At 48.0% G+C, this 23,242-nt stretch overlaps 1 protein-coding gene and 1 non-coding gene across 9 annotated transcripts in view; one reads left to right on the top strand and one right to left on the bottom strand.

Annotated features, from left to right (window-relative positions):
* The window catches only part of ANKRD11 (ankyrin repeat domain 11), a 224,209-nt gene that overhangs the window by 150,966 nt on the left and 50,001 nt on the right, over window positions 1-23,242 (bottom strand). Inside the window, exon 1 of one of the 8 annotated variants that reach the window (XM_023228889.2) lies at window positions 5,794-5,847. The exons of 6 other annotated variants lie outside the window; for them this stretch is intronic. The gene's annotated coding sequence lies outside the window, so the exon portion shown is untranslated. Of the gene's footprint in view, window positions 1-5,793; window positions 5,848-23,242 lie in introns of those variants that run through there. One more of the 8 variants, XM_023228894.2, reaches the window with a different exon arrangement.
* On the top strand, window positions 16,961-17,066 carry LOC111553889. Its single transcript, XR_002735106.1, has one exon. It is a non-coding gene; the product is annotated as a U6 spliceosomal RNA (small nuclear RNA).

Raw genomic sequence — 23,242 nt, forward strand, 5'->3', positions numbered from 1 at the left:
CTGCTGTTCTGTGTGTCTCCAAGTCCATTCTTTGGGTTTGGACGGGTCAATGTGTGTTTCTCACAATGGGTAGACAGATACTAAGCTGCCGTCCACCCACACCACGCAGACCACTCAGCAGCAAACAGAGCAAACATTACACTGAGCAAAAGGCCAGTCGAAAAGGTCACAATTCTATGATTCCATGTATACGACATTCTTATGACCAATTCTTTAAATGGAGGACAAATCAGTGGTTCCCAAGGGTTAGGGACCAGGGTGGGGAGATGGGCTGGAAGGGGCAAATATGGCTAGAAAAGGGCCAAGGGCAGATCCTTGCGGTTGTGGGACTATTCAGTACAGCAACACGGCGGGGATGGCAGCCCTCAGTGGCAAACCTGCAGAGAACTCCAATCAATCAATCAGTCTCTCTCTCACATACGTACAAGTAAACCTCAGGCAACCTGAGTTAAGACTGGTCAGCGATATCGTGTCCACATCCCGGCTGTGACGTTCTATTAAGGGCACAGTTCTCCAGTGCGTTACCACTGGAAGAGAGGAGGAGACGGCCCAAGTGTACAAGGGGCTCGCAAGGATTTCTTACAACTCTAAGTGAAGACACAAATTATTTTTAAAAAAGCTCAAATTTAAAAAACAAAAGTCCAAAAAAGAAAGTCCAATATTGATCATTTCATGTGGCTTTATCTACTATCAACTCACTTTATCCTCACAATAATCCCACAAAGCAGGTATCATTATTATCTCCCCTTTGCAGATGAGAAAACTGAGGCCCCAGGGGTGTGAGAAATTTAGTCAAGCTCACACTGACTAAATGTGGGGCCAAGACTTGAAGCCAGGCCGGCTCCAGAGCCCACACTCTTCACCACAGTCAGTCTTGAAACTGGAAATGTAAAAACCATGAATATGCACCTGCTATTATTACGGCTTAAAAATCTCCGTACAATGTAACTCTAGAGGACTTAAACGGAACACTGAAGACCTATGATCCAGCCTCATCTCATTTTAGTTCTCAGTCAAAAAAAGACACAACCAATTGGATTCCACTCCCACAATGGTGCCAGGAGCCCCCAATGCCAAGGCCGGCTGGTGCGGACAGGCCACCTAACGCTCTGATCAGGCCAGTCTCCTAACCTTGGCCTCCTTCCAGTGAACACACCCGCCCCCTTCGTTTTTTTGGGCTGAGGGCGGAGAAGGTGCAGTTATTTGTTTCCTGTTTTTGGTGTTTCTTAAGGGTGGGGTGCTACTTGTTTGTTTTCTCTGATTTAAAGTGAAAGAGAAGGCTGGAGGGAATAAAGGCAACTAAGCAAACTTCAGAACTGAGGTGAGCATGGGGAGGAGCTAGAAGGAAAACCAGGTTTCCTTCTTCAATGCAAATGTTTCTTTTTACTACAGGGAAAAATGAAACAGGAAACAAAATTAATGTTCCTAAACAATTCTCTTTATACCATTCAGCAGAAGAAGGTGCAAAATGGATGAATGCAGAATGAGAACAAGAAGAAATGATTTCACACAACCGTTCTTCCCTTTCCACAATGCCTGACCTGATAGGAATCAAACTCCTTTGCTAAAGAACAAAAGCCAACTATGGAAGGCAAGAGAACCTGCAGTCCTCAGAGAAGGCATCCAACTCCTTCCAGAACCTTCCCTTCCTCACCAGATCCAGGGGAATGGCAAAAACAGTTTGTGTTTGAAAGTAAACAGACACACAGCTATAATGAAAACAAAAAGGAAGCTATAGATCAGAAACTGGGAAATATCTGAAAATTAGGAGGACAAAGGCATGAAATCAAACTAGAGAAAGTGATGCAAAAGCCAACAGGGAGAAGAGTCCCAATAACACACCAGGAGAAGCTGCAGGAAGGACAGACAATGCAGGACTGTGCCATACCTGCCTCCCTCCCACAGGAGGCTCCACAAGACTCCAAGCAGCACCTGCCTCCCACGGCAGAAGGCCCAGCTCCACAGGACCCCAAGCAGCACCTGCCTCCCCACGCTCCACAGGACCCCAGCCAGCGCCGGCGGAGTTCACAAGCTCCCTGAGCAACAAATGCCAACTCCCTGCTTGGCTTCACTAAAACAAGCCTTGAAAGGGAACGAGAAGCTCTGATGGTCACTTAAACATCACACACACACACAAATCTGAAATCCTGACCAACAAAGACATAAGACCAACCTTTCAGAAAGTGTAAATCAGGCACACAGATGACCAATTTACTTCTAGCTCTTAGTAAATCCACAGAATTCCAATCAGCACCACACTCTCATGGCAAAACTCAAAAGAAACCATGAATACATTGTGATCTACTTGTCTCTGGAGCTCACTGCTGGCCTCACCATTTTATGATCAGCGTCATGGACACTGGGAAACAGAGAAGATGGAGAAATCCGGGAAGCGGCCGTTTCATTCAGTGTGAAGCTCCTACTCAACAATCACTTAGTTATGTGTGACCTCTCCTAACACTCACTGTCTGTTTCTACAAAATGAATAATCCAAGTGGCAGTGGACGTCAGGACACCTGTTACCAGCCTGTCTTTTGCTAAGCAGGAACCTCAGAATCAGATACAACTCCATGAAGAACCATCTCTTGGTACGCAACCAGGTCTTCAGTCAGTCAATCAACTCAGCAGAGGCGCATGATACAAGATCAATATACAAAAGTCAGCTGTATCATCATCATACACAAGCAATGTACAATCTGAAAAAGATGAAGGAAACATTTCCAGCATCAAAAAGAATATTTAGCAACAAATTTAACCAAAGAAGTGTAAAACTTGCACCCTGTAACCACAAAACACTGTTGAAAGAAACTGAAGACCTACATAAGTGGGGGGAAATCCCACATTCATGGATCAAAAGACATAGCATCTTTAAAAAAGCAACACTCCCAAGGTGGCCTAAGGATTCGGTGCAGGGACTATCAGATTTCCAACTCCGTTTTCAAAATTGATCCAAATCTCTATATGGAACTGTAAACCTCTTACATACTACAACTTACAGAACCATACAAGTTTTTCTTAAAACTTTTTTGAGAGTAGAAAAGACGTAATTGAAATGTCTAGGGTCCGGGGTGGTGGCTCACGCCTGTAATCACAGCACTTTAGGAGGCTAACGCGGGAGGATCACTTGAGGTCAGGAGTTTGAGACCAGCCTGGCCAACGTGGCGAAACCCCATCTCTACAATAAATACAAAAAAATTAGCTGGGTGTGGTGGCGCATGCCTGTAATCCCAGCTACTCGGGAGGCTGAGGCAGAAGAACTGCTTGAATCCAGGAGGCAGAGGTTACAGTGAGCTGAGATCGTGCCACTGCATTCCAGCCTGGGAGACAGAGCGTGCCTCCAAAAAAAAAAAAGTCTAGTAATCACATGATGCCAGGTTTTTCTAAAATGATTATTTTTACTTTGAAGTATTAAGGGGGGGAATAAAACAAGGGCACTGATTTGACATTTTTTAAAAACCTCTTTAGTTTGAAAGGTCTAAAATTCTTAAATATCGGCCAGGTGCAGTGGCTCATGCCTCTAATCCCAGCACTTTGGGAGGCCAAAGCAGATGTATCACCTGAGATCAGGAGTCTGAGACCAGCCTGGTCAGCATGGTGAAACCCCATTTCTAATAAAAATACAAAAATTAGCCAACTGTGGTGGTGGGCGCCTGTAATCCCAGCTACTCGGGAGGCTGAGGTGGGAGAATCACTTGAACCCAGGAGGCAGAGGTTGCAGTGAGCCAAGATCGTGCCACTGCACTACAGCCTGGGCGGCAGAGCAAGACTCCATCTCAAAAAAATAGATTAATTAATTAAAATAAAATTATTTGGCCGGGCACAGTGGCTCACGACTGTAATCCCAGCACTTCGGGAAGCTGAAGCGGGCAGATCACAAGGTCAGGAGAGCGAGACCATCCTGGCTAACACAGTGAAATCCCGTCTCTACTAAAAATAGAAAAAATTTAGCCGGGCGTGGCGGCGTGCGCCTGTAATCCCAGTTGCTGGGGAGGCTGAGGCAGGAGAATGGTGTGAACCCGGGAGGCGGAGCTTGCAGTGAGCAGAGACTGTGCCACTGCACTCCAGCCTGGGTGACAGAGCAACACTCCATCTCTAAATAAATAAATAAATAAATAAATAAATAAATAAATAAACTTCTTCAATAACCAACACAACATTCTTTCCTTTAAAAATATACCACTATCATAGGCCGGGCATGGTGGCTCACGCCTGTAATCCCAGCACTTTGGGAGGCCGAGGTGTGTGGATCACAAAGTCACGAGTTCGAGACCAGCCTGGCCAACATGGTGAAACCTCATCTCTACTAAAAATACAAAAATTAGCCAGGTGTGGTGGTGGGCACCTGTAATCCCAGCTACTCGAGAGGCTGAGGCAGGAGAATCACTTGAACCCAGGAGGCAGAGGTTGCAGTGAGCCAAGATCATGCCACTGCATTACAGCCTGGGTGACAGAGCAAGACTCCACCTCAAAAAAAAAAAAAAAAAAACAAATAAAAATACACCACTGTCCCTGAATGTGTAGTGTTCTTTTGATTTAGAATATGAGCCCACAATGATTTGTACAGCTCAATGTCTAAGACGCAATGAACAGAATGTAAATGGGGGTTGGGGGAGGGAAGGGACTACACAGCTTCTGAGAGAACAGCAACATCCCTGAAGCGTGGGATTCTCACTCTCATGCTCAGACGTTCTAGTACACAGCAGGTGCGTTGTCCTTTAATAAGGACAAAAGTCAACAAATGCCCCTTGGATGAATGGCTGACTGGCAAGCATTCCACACTGCAGGCTGTGTCCCTGCCCAGCTAGACTTGTCCACCATCTTGAAACACTACTTTTCCATTTTATTAACGCAACCTGATGGCTGGCCACTGTAACAAAAGAAACATCACCAAAATGAATTATATTTCTTCCTTAAGACAAAAGGGAGTCTGCTCCTTACATATGACCTTACACAGTTTCTTTCTGAGAGTCATCACGTACGTCAGCCCTGCCTGTGCTCTCCTCTTGCCACTGTGCTTCCTCCTACATCACAAAGGAAGCCCCTATAAGCCCTGGAAGTGAGTGTGCAGGCGGACAAACAGAAACGGCCACTCCGGGCTCAACCTATCCATCCCAGCCTCCTTCTAAGACCAAGGCGCCGCTGACTCAACCCTGCTTCCGGACGCCCAGGGTTTACATCTGCTCCTTCCTCCTGTTTGCATTCGGTGAAATTCTCTCCTCTCCCAGAAGTTTCCACATAAAACCTGCCTCTTTGTTTATTAAGAATTGTTTACAGAACTCTCAAGCAGCAAAGGCAAAGTACAGAAGATAAATACGAGCCAGCTGGCCGGTGCGTGCGGCTGGATGAACATCTTTACCCACGTCTGCACCAGCTCCGCGTTGTTCAGCGACACGGCCCATGTCTGGAAGAGTCCTGGCAGACTGCACGGGCTGAAGAGAGAGCCAGCTGCTGAGGGGCTGCCCCTCCCATCACCACCACTGGCCACACCATGGTGATCACACACCCACGCACGCCCACTCTGTGCTCTCCACACATCGCCTCATTCAACCCCCACGACAGCCCTTAAGAGATGCCACCTCCATGTTTCTTGTGAGAAACACGGAACATAATTGGCACTCATCTAACATGGTCTGGCAGTAGCACTGAACCTACAAACCACTCTCTCTTCCCAGGCTTCCGCTCTACCATTCCCAGTTTCTCTTGTAAACTTTGTTTCCATTTTGTTTCACTTGCTAGATCTCCTTCCTCCACCTCCTCCCTCAATGTCTTCAGCCACTGCCTGGGCACTCTCACCTGCCTCTGGCTTTAACAACCTGCTGCTGAATCTCAGCTCTGCCAGTCAGAGATGAACCCACTGAATCCACTGCACCAATGTCCAACCAGAGACACTGTCAATCAGAGACAATGTTCCCACAGAGCTCAGCTCTCCTCACACAGGTTGTGCACATACAGAGCCCTCACCCCACTCCTTCCTGTATCCCCCGCCCTGCTGCAGGGCACCACTCTCTAACTAGCCTCCAAGCCAGAAACCAGCTGCCTCCTCCTCCCTATGAAAAGCCCACTTATAAATCCTGTCCATTCCAGCTCCTGCCCATCACTGTCACTCCTCCCTAAGGCCACCGCCCTGATTTCTAGTTCAAGAGTGTCTCAATATTTCTTTACCTACATCATCATAACAACTTACTTATCTCCGCCTCCAGCCACACACATCATCAACTTATTCCCCACAGTGCTAAGGCGAGAATCTGCCACATCTGATTCACTTCTTACTGACACCTCAGTGTGGTGTGCATAAGTCACTAGGCTAACAAGCAATATATTCATGTTGTACATCGTGACGCAGTACACACACACACACACACACACACACACACACCTGGAAAATAAAAGCTTCACAGGACAAAAGCTCCCAGCCCTACATGGGACACACTCCAGTGTTTCTCCAGGCTGGTAGCTGCTATTTGTGACCTCAGGACCCATCGCCGTGGCATGAACTGTGTTGAGTGCCACCACCTGGCTGTCTCCCCAGCCTCTGAGCAACCAACCGCAAACGCCTTCCAGTTCAGGAGGGTCCCTCTCCATCTTCCTAGAAAGCCCTTTTCCACTGTGTCCACCTGGCAAACGCCTATTCATTCTTCAAAGCCAAGCTCAGGTCTTGACTTTCTTCCTGATACTTTTCAATATTCTTCAAATTCTCTAGAGTGACATGTATGGTTTTTATATTTTTATACTATGTCACCACCATACCCGAAACCTTACCAATCACACACTCACCCCCATTCACACTCTATCACAGTATGGTCTGAGCCCAGGAGTTCAAGACCAGCCTGGGCAACACAGTGGGACCCTATCCCTACAAAAAACAAAAAAATCAGGCATGGTGGTACATGGCCGTGAGTTCAGCTCCTCAGGAGGATCACTTGAGCCTGTGAGGTCCAGGCAGGGAGCTTGATCACGGCCCCACACTCCAGCCGTGGGTGACGGAGTGAGATCCTATGTCACACACACACACACAATATATGGACATACATTATAATGTGACACAAAATATAATGACACACACAATACATTATGTAGAAGCACTGCCATAAGAAAAACAGCTGTCCCTTGGCCTCTGAGCATTCTACCCTTTTGATCCATTCAGCTTAATCTTTGGAACAGATGGACGTTCACCATAAGATCGAGCTTATGGACAAGAGTAATCCAGAAATGAAAAAGGAAGACAGTAAGGAGACCTCCCCTTCAAGAGGGTTTCATGACAAGGCCCAGCTGAGTGGCCATGACTGGCTGGATCCTTCGCCCTAACATATGGAATGCTCCAGGCTCTTTCAGTCTGCTAACCTACAAGTTAATTAGTCTGTTTCTAGAAGAAAGTGTCCATTTTCTCCTCTGCAGACTTTCCACTTCCTGACAGCACAGGAACCCAACAGTATGCCAAGTTCAGGCTCCTTTTTCTTTCCACTTCTCTACCACCGACAGGTTTTCAAACATACCATTCAGAACAGAAACACGGCGCTGGCCACCAGTCCCAGCTCCAGCAACACTAAAAGGCCTCTCCCGAAAGAAGCAGCATGAGCGCAAGAAAGAAGGAACGGGCTTGGACACGGGGGTGGGCACGCCACCTTCTCCAGCCCCAGAGTCCCAGTGTGGAGAGAAGAGGGCTGCTCTCTGCTTCAGAATCCAAAACTCCTGAGAAAACAGCTACGTCAACATCTGGTATTGGTAACATTTGATGGTTTGACCACAGTATGAAGGGGAGGGGGACACGGACAGGACATTGGCCTCTAAACACAGAAGATTCCAGCTCCCAGCTGGTTACTCTGAGAAGATGTGCCCAGTGTGTCACTACGGAGAAGGGAGGATGCCCATCTACCCTGCCTGGCCCGCACCACCCACTAGAAATAAACAACAGGCCCCAAATGCAAACAGGACCAAGAGAAGGGCCACACGACAGCTGCACCCCAGTGCCTCCAAGACGCCACTCACCCACGGTATGCCCTACACATACTCACCTCAAGACACTATGGATTCTATGTATCTGGGGATAAAGGCTGCAATTTTTAAAATGTTTTCCAAGTAAATCTAATTTAAAAAATCACTGATCTAGCCCTTCCTCACCCAAACTCCCAATCATACAGTTGTAGAAATAATGACCATAAAGCAATTCTTCTCTAACTTGAGAATTCTTATACCCTTCTTCTCCACCTAAGTCGGAAAGACTCCGTCTGATAAAGAAAGCCCTAAAAATAGTCTAGAAAAGTTGCTGCAGCCAGGAGGAGCAACACCACGCAGTCCTGTGTCTCACCGCTGCCCAGGCCACCTGAGCCCCACCTGTCACGGTGAGGCTGCAGAAGCATGCGACTGGCTTCTCATCAGAAGGAAAGTTGGCCTAACAGTCCGTGCCTATAAATTCCACAACAGATGTCTTCTGGGGTCCAAAACCTGCTCTTATTAAAGAGTGGCATGTGGGATGGGTACAGACTCACACAGGCACACCACACACAAGAGGTCTCAGGACTCTAGCCAAGGTCTTCTACATTCTAGTGGCCTCGTGTTTGATGAGCATCTAATAACTAAGACAGGAAAGCACTGGATGGAGACGCAGGGAGCACCCCGGGCGTCTGGGGCAGCCTTGCCCTGAGGAAGTTATGCTCTAACTGGTGAGACTGCACCAAGGCACAAGAATACCCGTGACAACCTGAAGTGCCCATGCGGACAGCTGGGTGAAGCAGGGTGCAGGCCCAGGTGCAAACACTCACCTGCCAGAAACCCAAGACCAACCAATATACCCACAGCCACCAGCTCTTCATGCACACATGTGCCTTTGGTCTGTCCTCCCGGGAGCCCAAGACCAACTGACGCCCCCACAGCCACCAGCTCTTCATGAGAGGTGAAGGCAGCTGGGCTTCTGGGTCGGGGGGGACTTGGAGAACTTTTCTGTCTAGCTAAAGGTTTGTAAACACACCAACCAGCACTCTCTATCTAGCTAAAGGTTTATAAACATACCAATCAGCGCTCTGTAAAATGGACCAAACAGCAGGACGTGGGCGGGGCCAAATAAGGGAATAAAAGCTGGCCAGTTGAGCCATCAGTGGCAACCAGCTCGGGTCCCCTTCCACGCTGTGGAAGCTTTGTTCTTTCACTCTTCACAATAAATCTTACTGCTGCTCACTCTTTGGGTCCGCACTACCTTTATGAGCTGTAACACTCACTGTGAAGGTCTGCGGCTTCACTCCTGAAGTTAGCGAGACCACGAACCCACGAGAAGGAAGAAACTCCAGACACATCTGAACATCTGAAGGAACAAACTCCAGACACACCATCTTTAAGAACTTTAACACTCACCGCGAGGGTCCGCGGCTTCATTCTTGAAGTCAACGAGACCAAGAACCCAGCGGAAGGAACCAATTCCGGACACATTCACACACAGATGTGCTTTCATTCTGTCCTGCCGGGAGCCCAAGACCAACTGACTGTCCACTCAAGGAACAGACCAACTGACACACCCACAGTCACTAGCTCTTCACACACATGTGCTTTCGGTCTGTCCACTCAAGGAGTAGGAAGCTTTTTTCACTTCAACTTCCACATTCAGTTCAACGTGCTGGTGCCGCCCATCACCTCTAAATCACTGCAAGTTTCCAGGACAGCCAGTTGTGTCCCAGAGCTGTGCTGAGCACGCCCACCAGCCCAGCAGGTGCTGCTGAGAGCAGAGGGTTCTGCAGGGCCACACATTCTTCCAACAATCTAACTGCAGGCCCCCCAGCAAAAGGAAAGATTCCCCATTTGGGAAAGTGGACTAAAATTTTCTTCTATTAAAACACGATAATTCAGCCGGGCACAGTGGCTCATGCCTGTAATCCCAGCACTTTAGGAGGCCGAGGCGGATGGATCACCTGAGGTCAGGAGTTCGAGACTGGCCTGGCCAACTCGGTGAAACCTATCTGTACTAACAATACAAACATGAGCTGGGGATGATGGCTCACTCCTCTAGTCCCAGCTACTCGGGAGGCTGAGGCACAAGAATTGCTTGAACCAGGAGGTGCAGGTTACAGTGAGCCGAGATCGTGTCACTGCACTCCAGCCTGAGCAACAGAGTAAGACTCAGTCTCAAAAAAGAAAAAAGATAATCCAAGTTTCTCCTGACAGATGACACTCATCAACAAGAAATTCAAGTAGAAAAGACCACTGTCTCTAACAGCAAGAATTATACAAGAGCCTCAAGCGACGTCTGCCTTGGGTGTCGGGACAGAGCAAAAAGGACGGCTGTTCGCAGGAGCAGGACTGAAGCAGGCGAAAGGCAAGATGTAGGGGCATGGCCGTCAGAGCTCTTCTTCCCGGAATAACTAGTCCTCTGAGCTGCTCCTTCAGATACAAAATAAAAAGTAACTCTTAACACTGACAAGTCAATGGAGGATACTTGCAAAAACCAAAAAAGTTTTACTATATTTCTGTTTTAATAAAATCATTATAATCACCTGAGGTAAATGTGAGGGAATTAATAACTAGACAATTGACAGAGGTCGTTTAAGGTTAAACAATGGTATGCCAAAAGTTTTGTGTTTTGCTCTTAAATAAACTTACCTACTTTCTTAAGCTAATTGAATAAAATTTAATATACATTTATCAACCACATCTTTTAAAAACAGAGAACACTAGGAAACTCGAAGCAGTTTCCTTTAAACAAAAGATGGTCACAGTTGATGAATTTAGAGCACTTGTCCCCAATCTCCTAAAAAGCAACATACGAGGAAGAAGACGTCACAGAAGAAAATGACGACACACACCCAAATGGCCTCAGCCTGTGTGCAACCATTTTCACAACAGGTAAAGGAATGGAGCCAGACTCCTTGAGAACAGATCCATCACTGAAAATGCAGCACATACCTTCCAACCTAGAAACAGAGAAGGAAGGAATGTCCACTTATGAAGAGGGGCAACAGTGGACTCTCAATCCAGGAACCAAGCATGATGCTATGTATCCCGTGACAGAATTTTTTTAAAGCCACCAAAAAATACCAAGAAGTGAAAGACTACATTGTTTGCCTCAACATCGATTTTCTTCACCCTCACGTTCCCAAACCAGTGCGGCAAACAGGCCGGTTCCTCCCGCCTCCCACTGACTCCTCCACTCCACTATTTCCTCTCCTCTCTCCTCATTCACCTCTTCTCCTGTCTGCTCTTGGGTGCCTCCCACTCTCTCACTGCGCAACCCCTCACTCCCCAGCATGCCACCATCTCCCCTGAGCAAACAGTCCTCCAGAAACAGTCCTCCAGAGCTCTCTCCAATCTGACACCTCTCCCAAGAGCCCACTCCCCAGATGTCCAGGGGGTTTATGAAAGCTGTGGACTCAAGACTAGAGACGCTGTCCCTCCGACCAGCTCTCTCTGGCTCTTCCTGTATGGTAGGGAGGCTGTGCTGCCCTGGCCACTCTTTTCTCTCTGGCCTCTGCACTTCCCATGCATCCACTCCGTGCCTCTCTACTGCTCCTAATGCCACTCCCAGCTCCAGCAACCCACCCTCCATTGCGCCTCGACGCTGTGCCCAGTTCAGTCTCCTGTGGGTCAGTGCAGGGGAGCGCATGATGCAAACTAGGCCCAGGGGCTGTGGAGTTGGGCAGCCATGGTTAAAATCATTCCTAGTTTCCTCATCTGTAGAAAAATTCCGGGATACAAAATATAAGATGAATATACACAAGTCCATTATATTTCTAAAAACCAACACCAGGCCGAGTCCACCATGAAGGCAGGTGGCCGTGTCCCAAGGAAAGTCCAGTGGCCAGCAAGGCAACACAAGCTCGGACACAGTACGGGCACTGGAGATGGGTCCATGAACCGCGTGTGCAGCCCAGGAGGCCGGGACAACAGCCCAGGAGGCTGGGACAACTGGTGTCTACATGAAGACTAGGAACAGCTGGCTTCTTATCTCACACCATACACAGAAATCAATTTAGGATACACTAAAGGTGTAAATGCAAAGGACAAAAGTACAAAATGTGCAGAAGGCATAGGAAGTTATCTTTATGGCCTTGGGATAGGAAATATTTTTTTTTGTTTTTCTTTTTCTTTCTTTTTTTTTTTTTGGAGACAGAGTCTCACTCTGTCACCCAGCTGGAGTGCAGTGGTGTGATCTCAGCTCACTGCAGCCTCCGCCTCGCCTCCTGGGTTCAAGCAGTTCTCCTGTCTCACCCTCCCGAGTAGCTGGGACTACTGGCATGTGCTACCATGTCCAGCTAATCTGTGTGCGTGTGTGTGTGTATTTTTAGTAGATACAGCGTTTCACTATGTTGGCCAGGCTGGTCTTGAACCCCTGACTTCAGGTGATCCACCCACCTGGGCCTCCCAAAGTGCTGGGATTACAGGCATGAGCCACCGTGTCCATCCAAGAAAATTTTCTAAAATAAGACATAATGAGTCATGATCCACAGTTTGGAAGGCATTGTCCCCAAGAACCAAGCACAGTCCCTTCGAAGTTAAAGTATTCAAATCTCAAGTCATCAAATGTTACTGCATTTAGGAGGCCGAGGTGGGAGGACTGCTTGATCCCAGGAGTTCAAGGCCAATCTGGGAAACATAGTGAGATCTCATCTCTATAAAAAATGTTAAAATAAACCAGCCAGGTGCGGGGGTGCATCCCTGTGATCCCAGCTACTAGAGAGGCTGAGATGGGAGACGGTTTGAGTCAAGGAGTTCATGATCGCACCACTGCATTCCAGCCTGAACGACAGAGCAAGACCCTGCCTCAAACAAACAAACAAAAAAATTTAACCTTTCTCTTAAGAAAAACAAAACCAAACAAAAAAGAACTGTATTCTTCCATTCATATTGAAGGTAGAGATCACAATGGGAAACTCCCTCCGCGTAGCACACTGTTCAAATGCACGTGCATGCACAGTCCCAGTCAGCGTCTTCTTTCCTACCTGCAGCACTGAAGGTTCAAGTAAATCCCACTGTTTTCAGTAAACAGAAAACTCTTTTGGAAAATGCTGTTTTCCAGTATAGACAACTAAATCCTAAGCACAAATATACAGGACCTCTGAATATATAAAAATTTAAAAGCAGACAACACTAAATTAATGATTTTACTTCTAAGGAGATAAAATCAAATGTTCCTTGACTTGCAATGGGTTATCTCCCAATAAACCCAGTGTAAAGTGAAAAATCCTAAGTCGAACCATCGTTATTTCAGGGACTATCTGTATAGACATTTAGTCAAAGTTCTCCATGTCAAACAGTGATCCAGGGACAAGGGTGAGAAATCCACCTACAATGCAACGTGATGTTTAGGATGAAGCTGAAACACCATAGCGCCTCAGCAATCGAGGTTGCAAACACAACCATACAATGAGCAAAGAAAAGCTTGCTCTATTCTTCATCTACACCACTCACACACAACGCCAAAGGGGTTCTCAACACAGCTCTGCACACCTCAGAACTCTGTGGAATGTTTTCATTCCCAATGATCACCAACAGAGCCAGTTGTAAGCTCAACTCTAACACTACCCACAGTGCAGTTGACCTAGACTGACAGGCGGCCTCCGGAGAAGTAAAGGACTCCAGCTCTACTGCACACACCCACAGCAGGAGGCCTGTGTCTCTCACAGGTGTGGGGGCCGAGCGGCAGCCCACTACCTTAACTCCATGATCTGTGACCTGGCTCTCATGAGGAATCTGACAAAGAATCAGAGACTCAGAGGAAATCACAGCCTTTCAGGACTGAGGTCTACAACACAGAACCTCCAACCCAGTGCTCACCTGCAACCATTTCCCTGCCTCCTCCTACTTCTCTAGTCCTCAAGGGGACAATGGCAGTTCACATCAGGAGGCTTCCTCTGAAAGAATTCAGTGTGCTGCGATTAAAAACGAACATTTTATCAATATATTCATGTAAAATGTACATGATCCCTGGGGAGGAGGGATAAAATAACAGTGGAACTAGGAAAAGCAGACCAGCAGAAAATGTCTAGGGCCAGTGTGGTGGCTCACACCTGTAATCCCGGAACTCTGGAAGGCTGAGGTGGGAGGATCACTTGAGGCCAGAAGTTCCAGACCAGCCTGAGCAACATAGTGAAACCTCATCTTTACAACAATAAAAACAGAATAAAAACGTAGCTGGGCATGGTGGTATGCACTTATGGTCCCAGCTACTCAGGAGGCTGAGGTGGGAGAACTGCTTGAGACCAGGAGGTCAACACTGCAGTGAGCTGTGAGCACCAGGCTGTGAGTACCACTGCACTCCAGCCTGGATGACATGGCAAAACCCTGTCTCAAAAGCAGGGGGAGGAGGAGGGAAGAGGGAAAGGAAGAAAGCAAAAGAAAACATCAAGCACAAACTAAGGGCCCCAAAAAATCCAACTCACAGCAACGTGGGCAGAGCCCTGGAGAAGCCAGAGGACACCCAGGCACCACCCAGCAAGGGGCTACAGAAAGGGGGCCGCCTGCCTCCAAGCCTGCCAGGACAGAAAATAAATCCACGTGGCATCAACAGGCACATCTGTGGCTCTGTGGCAATGCTTGAGTGTGCACGAATCCTGGTGTGGCTGTGTGTGTCACAGTCAAAACAGAAAGAGAGTGCACATTGTGGTTTACAAAAAATAAGTTTCCTTGCAGCCAGGCACGGTGGCTCACACCTATAATCCCAGCACTTTGGGAGGCCGATGCGAGTGGATCACGAGGTCAGGAATCAAGACCATCCTGGCTAACACAGTGAAACCCCGTCTCTACTAAAAATACAAAAATTAGCCGGGCATGGTGGCGGGCGCCTATTGTCCTGGCTACTCGGGAGGCTGAGGCAGGAGAATGGTGTGAACCTGGGAGGCGGAGCTTGCAGTGAGCCGAGATCGTGACACTGCACTCCAGCCCGGGGAACAGAGTGAGACTCTGCCTCAAAAAAAAAAGTTTCCTCGCTATGCATGTGCTAAAAGCCTCTGGAGTAAAGTTCTAAAATATTTACATGAATTTTCATTCTGAAGAGGCTACAGAACTTCTCAACATAGGCTCTCTTACACAGACTCTATTGCGCAGATGTTTTTAAGATCTTGCACATCCAATGTCAGGATATAGTCCATCACCCAGCAACAAATGCAGTCAGAAAAAAAACTTCGGAAAAAGAATCATTAAAAAATATGCAAACCTGGCCAGGCGCAGTGGCTCACGCCTGTAATCCCAGCACTTTGGGAGGTCGAGGCAGGCAGATCATGAGGTTAGGAGATCGAGACCATCCTGACTAACATGGTGAAATTCTGCCTCCACTAAAAATACAAAAAATTATCCGGTCATGGTGGCGGGCGCCTGTAGTCCCAGCTACTCAGGAAGCTAAGGCAGGAGAATGGTGTGAACCTGGAAGGCGGAGTTTGCAGTGAGCCGAGATCGCACCATTGCACTCCAGCCTGGGTGACAGAGCAAGACTCCGCCTAAAAAAAAAAAAAAAAATCCGCAAACCTGATTCTTAAAAAATTAAACATACCCTCCATAACTGAACCATAGCCACAAGCAGGTATCTCTCTGTGATGCCAAGGTGACAGTCAACTACGGCACTCACCAAAAAGGCGACTTCCCCCATCATCCATGCAAAGACCTTTCCCAAAGTCACCAGACCTCAGTTCAAACTCAAATCTGATCTAGAAATTAAAACTCCTTGTACTAAAAAGCAAAATCAAGGTTAGCTGTTGACTAAGATCCAAGAAATAAACTTTTTAAAAAGTAATAAACATGAATCATCAGCATGAAGAAGGTCTATGCACAGTGAGCATATGGCACACAGATGCAGTGCACTGAGGGCCAAGGGAAAGGCGGCAGGGCTCAGAAGGAGGCTCAGCAGAGGGAGGACACCCCGGCTGCCGACGCACCGTGCACCAGTGCCAGTGCTTTGGCGAACGTGCCGGGTCATGTCAACGCTTTCATCACTAAGGATTTCATTTCCATATTCTACACTCTAACTCTACACTCTCAAAACATAATCAGAAACAATGTTTTGAATTTGATGGAGTGACGCAGTAGAGCTTCTCTAGAAAATGCTTTGGAATCTGTCTCAGAAATCACCTGTTTGTAGAGATCAAGACTCTTCCTCCATTTTGGCTTGAACTGGATCCTGAGTAAAGGCAATCCCACAAACACTCCTTTATGCACAGCTTCCCCCACACGCTGTTTGCCTCTGTTTCTCTCTCAATACCTCTAGATTTTAGGTCAAAACAAATCTAAGTTTCCACCAGCTGGACGGTATCATTCAGGAATGGTTTTACGCATCGAAGACTCATTTCCAGATGAAGCTGAAACTCCAGGGAGGAGGCCTGTGTCCCACAAAGGCTAGGTGCTGATGCGGTTAGTCCTTTCCTCCCCATCACCCACCAGGAATGTTGCTGGACCCCAGACACTCAGAGCAAGGTTCTGCTGTTTCCCCTGCTCCCCAGTGGCAGGAAGGTGTGTGCCCCATTCTCACTCCAACCCCATCACAGCCTGGCAAGCTTCCAGTGCTCCTGCCCCTTACAGCACAAGCCAGCCACCACTTCCCATAGGCCCTGACACTATCACTGGACGCCTTGCCACAGCACCCAGGCTCTGCCTCTTTCATTACAGACATAAGCAAGGATTTGTCCTCTGGCCAGGAAATTTTTCAAATGAAGTATTTCATTTTTTTCTTCTTATTTTTTTGAGACAGAATCTCGCTCTGTCATCCAGACTGGGCTGCGGTGGTGCAATCTTGGCTCAGTGCGACCTCTGCCTCCCAAGCCCAAGCAATTCTCCTGCCTCAGCCCCCCAAGTAGCCTGGATTACAGGCATGTGTCACCACGCCCAGCTAATTTTTATATTTTCAGTAGAGACAGGGTCTCACCCTTACCTCAAGTGATCTGCACGCCTTAGCCTCCAAATTGCTGGGATTACAGGTGCAAGCCACCGCACCCGGCCTTGAATGTGAAGCATTTCAAATCGAACTTGTTCACAGTCAAGGCAAGCATGACATGCTCGCTTTGGCCAGCACATGTACTAAACATTCGAACAACACAGAGAAGATGAGCAGAGCTCTGTGCAATGATGACATGCAAATCTGTGAAGCATTCCATACTTTAAAAACACACACACAAATAGGGACCTGCACTGCAAGGCATCAGACGCCTTCCAGTCAGTAAGAGACAAGAGATACAAAGGGTGCTCCCATTCCCACAGCAAGCACCACCCTGCACCCCAAGTGTCAGCACCACCCACGGGGAAGGATGCCAGACACACACCTACCAGCTGCCTGCCATGCATGTCAAATTCTTTAGGCAATACCCTCCGCACCCAGAAGGCTACCAGACCTGTTAAGCCTTTTCAACCAGTTTTTGCAAGCAAGACAAATGCAATTCTTAAGAGCGGGAACACCCCTTTTTTACATGTAAAGATATACAAGCTGGATGAATCGAATAGGGGTGAAAAGTGATGACCTATGACCAAGACGCATTAAGAAGCAGATCCGTGGCTGGGTGCGGTGGCTCACGCCTGTAATCCCAGCACTTTGGGAGGCTGAGGTGGGCGGATCACAAGGTCAGGAGATCGAGACCATCCTGGCTAACATGGTGAAACCCCGTCTCTACTAAAAATACAAAAAATTAGCTGGGCGTGGTGGCGGGCGCCTGTAGTCCCAGCCACTCGGGAGGCTGAGGCAGGAGAATGGCGTGAACCTGGGAAGTGGAGTTTGCAGTGAGCCAAGATCATGCTACTGCACTCCAGCCTGGGCGACAAAGCGAGACTCCATCTCAGAAAAAAAAAAGAAAAAAAAAAAAAGAAAAAAAAAAAAAAAAAAGAAACAGATCTGCACAGGAAGGTGGAGCACGGCCTGTTGAGTGCAGAGCAGGCCTGCTGGGAAGGCAGACGCTTGTCTTGGAGGACAGTGCCAACAAAGCCTGTGCCAACTACAGCTGCCAGGCCGGGCCGGCGTCAACACTGAAGGAGAGTTGTGCAGAAACAAAGCGGCCTGTCAGGCTGGACAGGGAGGCAAAGACTCTGCAAACCAAGAATACAGTTTCCATAGTATGTTGAAACTCACCAAGGCTGGGACAAAGGTTAATGAAAAGTTCAAATCTGAAATAAGTAACAACTCACTTTGGTGTTTTACAAAAAAGGTAGTTAAAATTTGTGTGTTCCTGCATAAAATACTAGTAAGACTCAAAACAGGCAGCTAATGATACGCAAGTTTTAAAATTACAAGCAGAAGAAACAACACTGTGTATGCCCTTCCAGCTGGAAATGCAGTGAGCAGAAGACTGTCTCCGCCAGATCAAAGATCCTGCCCAAAGCCTGCGGTAGCAACGCGTCCTCCCTGAACTATAACTCTGAACAGGCTGCCACTCACTGCAACTCCTTGCGCATGGTAGACTTGCTGGGAAGAGCAAGTGAGTACTAAACATTTTCTTTGGGCTCCAGAAAGTGCCAATGGTCTACTTTTGCGGGGGACGGGGCGTGTTGGGGAGGGGCGGTTGTGCAGGGTAGGGTTCGCCATCGGCGTTACCCTGGAGCTAGTCCAGCCCTGGACTTTGATTTCACCTGAAATCTAATCATCAAACTTTCCCCACTGTTTCTTCTCCAAAAGCAAGAAAAGAAAAGCTATCATGAGCCCCTTCCGGGCCTATCAGCATCCAAGACTACTTCTAGAAATTCTACTCCAGGCGTGGTGGCTGATGCCTGTAATCCCAGCACTTTGGGAAATAGTAAGGAGGATGGCTTGGGCCCAAGAGTTCAAGGCCAGGCTGGATAACATAGCCAGATCCCGTCTCTGTTATAAATAAATAAAATGTAAAACAAAGAGGAATTCTACCAAATAAAGATCAACTATGATGCCACAACCAAGTAACCCTGCAGTGTGAGAAATGCATGAGGGGCTTAAGCTCAGGGAACCACCACCTAAAGAAAGAAGCAGAGACCTCAGAGGACATCACCACAGGAGCAGGCACACTCCCACCCAGACAGTGGCACACTGCCACCCCCGCAGACCTACCACGCAGACCCATTCAGCACCTGCCCTGCACCACCCACCTGGAGGCTCAGCATCCAGGTCTGCTGGCCCTTGGGTGAGGGTGCCCAGGCACTCACCCACTGAACTCCCCATCTCTCCACAGCAGGCCCAGCTCAGAGGAGGCAAATGTTAACGGCTGATTTCTTCCCAGAAAGCTAAGCCCTTATCCATGTGGCTTGTTTACAAAAGTAAAACAGGCTATTTGGACATGGCATTAACCAATGTATTAGTAAGTGAAGGGAAGTGAGCTGTTTTCTTTAACTAATATATATAGGTCCAACCCTAGTTCAACCACTGCTCAGCCGGTTCAAACCACTGGCTGAGCAAATTCAGCCTCTCTGAGGTTCAGGTAAGCTAAGAGGTCGTCTCCTTGGGGCATAAGATGCTGTCCCTGAAGCAACATCACACCTCTCATGGACATCACTATCATCCTCTACCACAACCTGCAAACATACCTGGGACCAATGCCCCAGCCCCAACCGCTAACCCACAGAGGCTGGGGATGACCTGTCCTTCTCCAAATGCTCAGGCTACTCCAAAGCTGGAAACAAAGACAGCAATCATCACAAGCACAGGGACAATGCCCTACCTGACATCTGAATTCTTACTCTGATACCTCAACATTCCCTTCAATAAAATCAGGAAATAATTGTATTTAAAAAAAAAAAATGATTTTGAGGCTGGGCACTGTGGCTCACGTCTATAGTACCAGCACTTTGGGAGGACAAGGCGGGCGGATCACCTGAGGTCAGGAATTTGAGACCAGCCTGACCCACACAGAGAAACCCCATCTCTACTAAAGATACAAAATTAGCCAGGTATGGTGGTGCATGCCTGTAATCCCAGCTACTTGAGAGGCTGAGCCAGGAGAATCACTTGAACCCAAGAGGCAGACATTATGGTGAGTGGAGATCGTGCCACTGCACTCCGGCCTGGGCAACAAGAGCGAAACTCCGTCTCAAAAAAAAAAGTTAAAAAAAAAAAAAAAAGACAGATTTAGTTTTAAAAAAAAAAACAAAGCTTAGTATATGTTCCTGCCTAACAGAATGTGATGCTTTGTTTTGTTCTTCAGACGGATCCACACTTAGAAACACTGTCTTTAAAAAAAAAAAGAAAAGAAAAAGAAACACTGTTTAAAAAGGACTTCTAATTGCATTTCATGAAGGCAGTGGGTAGAAAATCCTTGATCAGTCCCTAACTGGGTGTGTTTTCAATGAATGAGCTACTGGGATGCAGAGTGTCGAGAACAAGAAAAAAAGCTTCTAATACGAAAACAGGTGAGGTTCTTCTAAAGCTTCTGTGATATCTGCATCTAAACGGAGTTTCACACTAAGATGGCTAGGTGCAGTGGCTCACACCCATAATCCCAGCACTTTGGGAGGCCCAGAGAGGCAGATCGCTTGAGCCCTGGAGTTCGAGATCAGCCTGGGCAACATGGCAAAACCCCATCTCTACAAAAAATACAACAATTATCTGGGTGTAGTGGCACACATCTGTACTCCCAGCTAACAGGGAGGCAAAGGAGGAAAGATCATTTGAGCTCAGCAGGCAGAGCTGTGATCATGCCACTGCACTCCAGCCTGGGTGACAGCGAGACTTTGTCTCAAAAACAAAAACAAAAACAAAAAACAACCCCACAGACTCAATTCTGGCTGCCAGGCCATCGAGGGCTGTGAGGTGAAGCCCTGAGATCCTTGGGGCAGGACCCCAGGCACACAATGACAGTGGCACTGGCCACAGCCACCACCAGCAAGCAGCTCCCTGGCCAGTGAGCACCCAGCGGCCCTTCTCACACACAGCCTCCCACTCACACCTTGAGCATCCGCTTCTCTCCTCCTCCACTCTGCACCACGTACCTCACTCACGGGCCAGGGCCTGCTTAAAGCCTGAATGAAGCAAAGCTTGGAAAGGACCCAACACAACCTGCCACCAACTGAATGCCTGCCACCCTCCCCACCCTACAAAGACACTACATGAGAGCCACCGAGCATGTGCCTGCGTGACCCCCACGCAAAGGGCACATCCATCGTTCCAACCACAAAGCTCCACGTCCAACACCAGTGGCCTCCTCATCTCCAGTGCATATTTGCAATCCATGATTGCCAAAAGTGTAATCCCTATTGCTGCCCTGTCTCCTACTACCCACTTCCTTGCTCTCATTAAACTTCTAAAGACAGTGAGTGGTCCCTAGATGCCTCCCGGTCTTCCCTATCCAGCGCCTTATCACAAACACCCCAACACCCTTGTCTCTGCATCAGATATTGCTGAGCCTCAACAAGGGGGCCTGAGGTGCCAAAGAAACATCACATAGCACGATCTAGGCTGTGGTAACCACAAAGCTGACACCCAAGTCAGAGGGTCCTCATGATCCCCATCCATGCAGCCACATCCCTGCTGTGGTCCACAATCCTACGAGTCAGAGGGTCCTCGTGATCCCCATTCGTGCACCCACACTCCCCTCTGTCATCCACAATCCTACGAGTCAGAGGGTCCTCATGATCCCCGTCCGTGCACTCACATCCCTGCTGTGGTCCACAATCCTATGACAATGCTCCACGCTTGGCCTTGTGCTTTAAGTGTCCACACTCTACCTGTTCTCACTCCGCCTAAACAGCCACCTTTGGCCCTAAGAACACTGCATCCAGGCATGCAGGCCCTCAGTTTCCACAATTGCCACCTCCACACCTGCACCTTTTCTCTGGAGGAACCCAGATTCTTCCTGCGCGTGGCCAATCCTTCCAAAAATCCCATCCTTTCCTGTCTACTATGGGAGCCTTGCCACTCATCTCTACTAAGCTTTACTTTCTGCAACGTTTGCTACAAAATAACTTTTGTATTTTTTAAACACAGAATATCCTAATACAGGCTGGATGCTGTGACTCATGCCTCTAATTCCAACACTTAGGGAGACCCAGGCAGGTGGATCACCTGAGGTCAGGAGTTCAAGACCAGCCTAGACAACATGGCGAAACCCCGTCTCTACTAAAAATAGAAAAATTAGCCAGGCATGGTGGCAAACAACTGTGGTCTCAGCTACTGGGGAGGCTGAGGCAGGAGAACTGCTTGAACCTGGGAGTTGGAGGTTGCAGTGAGCCGAGATCGTGCCATTGCACGCCAGCCTAGACGACAGAGCAAGACTCCATCTCAAAAAAAAAAAAAAAAATCCTAATACATACCAACTAACACATACTACAAAAATTCCTCTGAAATTCACCTTCAGTTCCTTTCTATAATCCTCAGGGCCCCACAGATCTTTGTGGACCCCACCCTCCCTCCAACGGGTCCCAGCCACACTGCCTCCATCCTGGAGGATGCCACACCAACCAGCATTTGATTCTTTCCAGAACCAACCACTCTTCTGTGCATCTGGTCAACTCCTACCTCATCCTGCAGAACCCAAGTCAAGAGCCCTCTCCTTGGAAGGCAGGAGGAAGGCCACTGGGCTAAGGTGTCACATGTTCCTAGGGTCGCCACTATGCACTTACGTGGCATCTCCCCCCAATGTATCAAGTCATCTATCCGATGATTCCATCTGTTTTGCTTCTATAAAAAAAAGAAAAAGAAAAAGAAAAAAGGTGCCTGTGGTCCCAAAAAAACAAACAAACAAACAAAAAACAACTGCCGAACGCTGCCTCGCCCTCCAGACAGCTGCCTCCTGCGTGAGCCTCTGCTTTGCTCGTCTGAGGGCAGGTGTGGAGCGCGTGGAGCAGGACAGGCACTCCTCAGCTCACAGGTGAGCAGAGCCACATCTGTTCACCACCCCTCCTTGGTCCATGGAGTGCTTAGTTACTGCTCTGCAAGAAATGATGAACTGGAGTCATCTGACCAGTGGCGACCTCGCACCTCACTGACATACTGACACGAGCCAGCCTTCTGCTCTGCGGCTACTGCTTGCTTTCTGCACACAAAAGAACTTTCCATTTCTAAGGCTGAATCTAAAGACATTCTAACATCAACTACACTTAACATTTTTAGTCTCATATATAGTAACAACATATATAACTCAAGTGAGTTGATGACAGTTTGAACAGCAATGACTAGGTCCGCCCACTTGCAAGAAATTACGACGACATTACAAATACCGTCTGTCTTGAGCTCAGTAGCTCGAGACCAGCCTAGGCAACATGGTCAGACGCCATCGTTACAAAAATTTAAAAAATTAGCCAGGTGTGGTGGTGCCTACCTGAAGCCCCAGCTACTCAGAAGGCTGAGGCAGAAGGATTGCTTGAGCCCAGGAGGTGGAGACTGCAGTGA

The sequence above is a fragment of the Piliocolobus tephrosceles genome, chromosome 17, assembly GCF_002776525.5.
Source record: "Piliocolobus tephrosceles isolate RC106 chromosome 17, ASM277652v3, whole genome shotgun sequence".
In the NCBI taxonomy this organism is placed as follows: Eukaryota; Metazoa; Chordata; class Mammalia; order Primates; family Cercopithecidae; genus Piliocolobus; species Piliocolobus tephrosceles.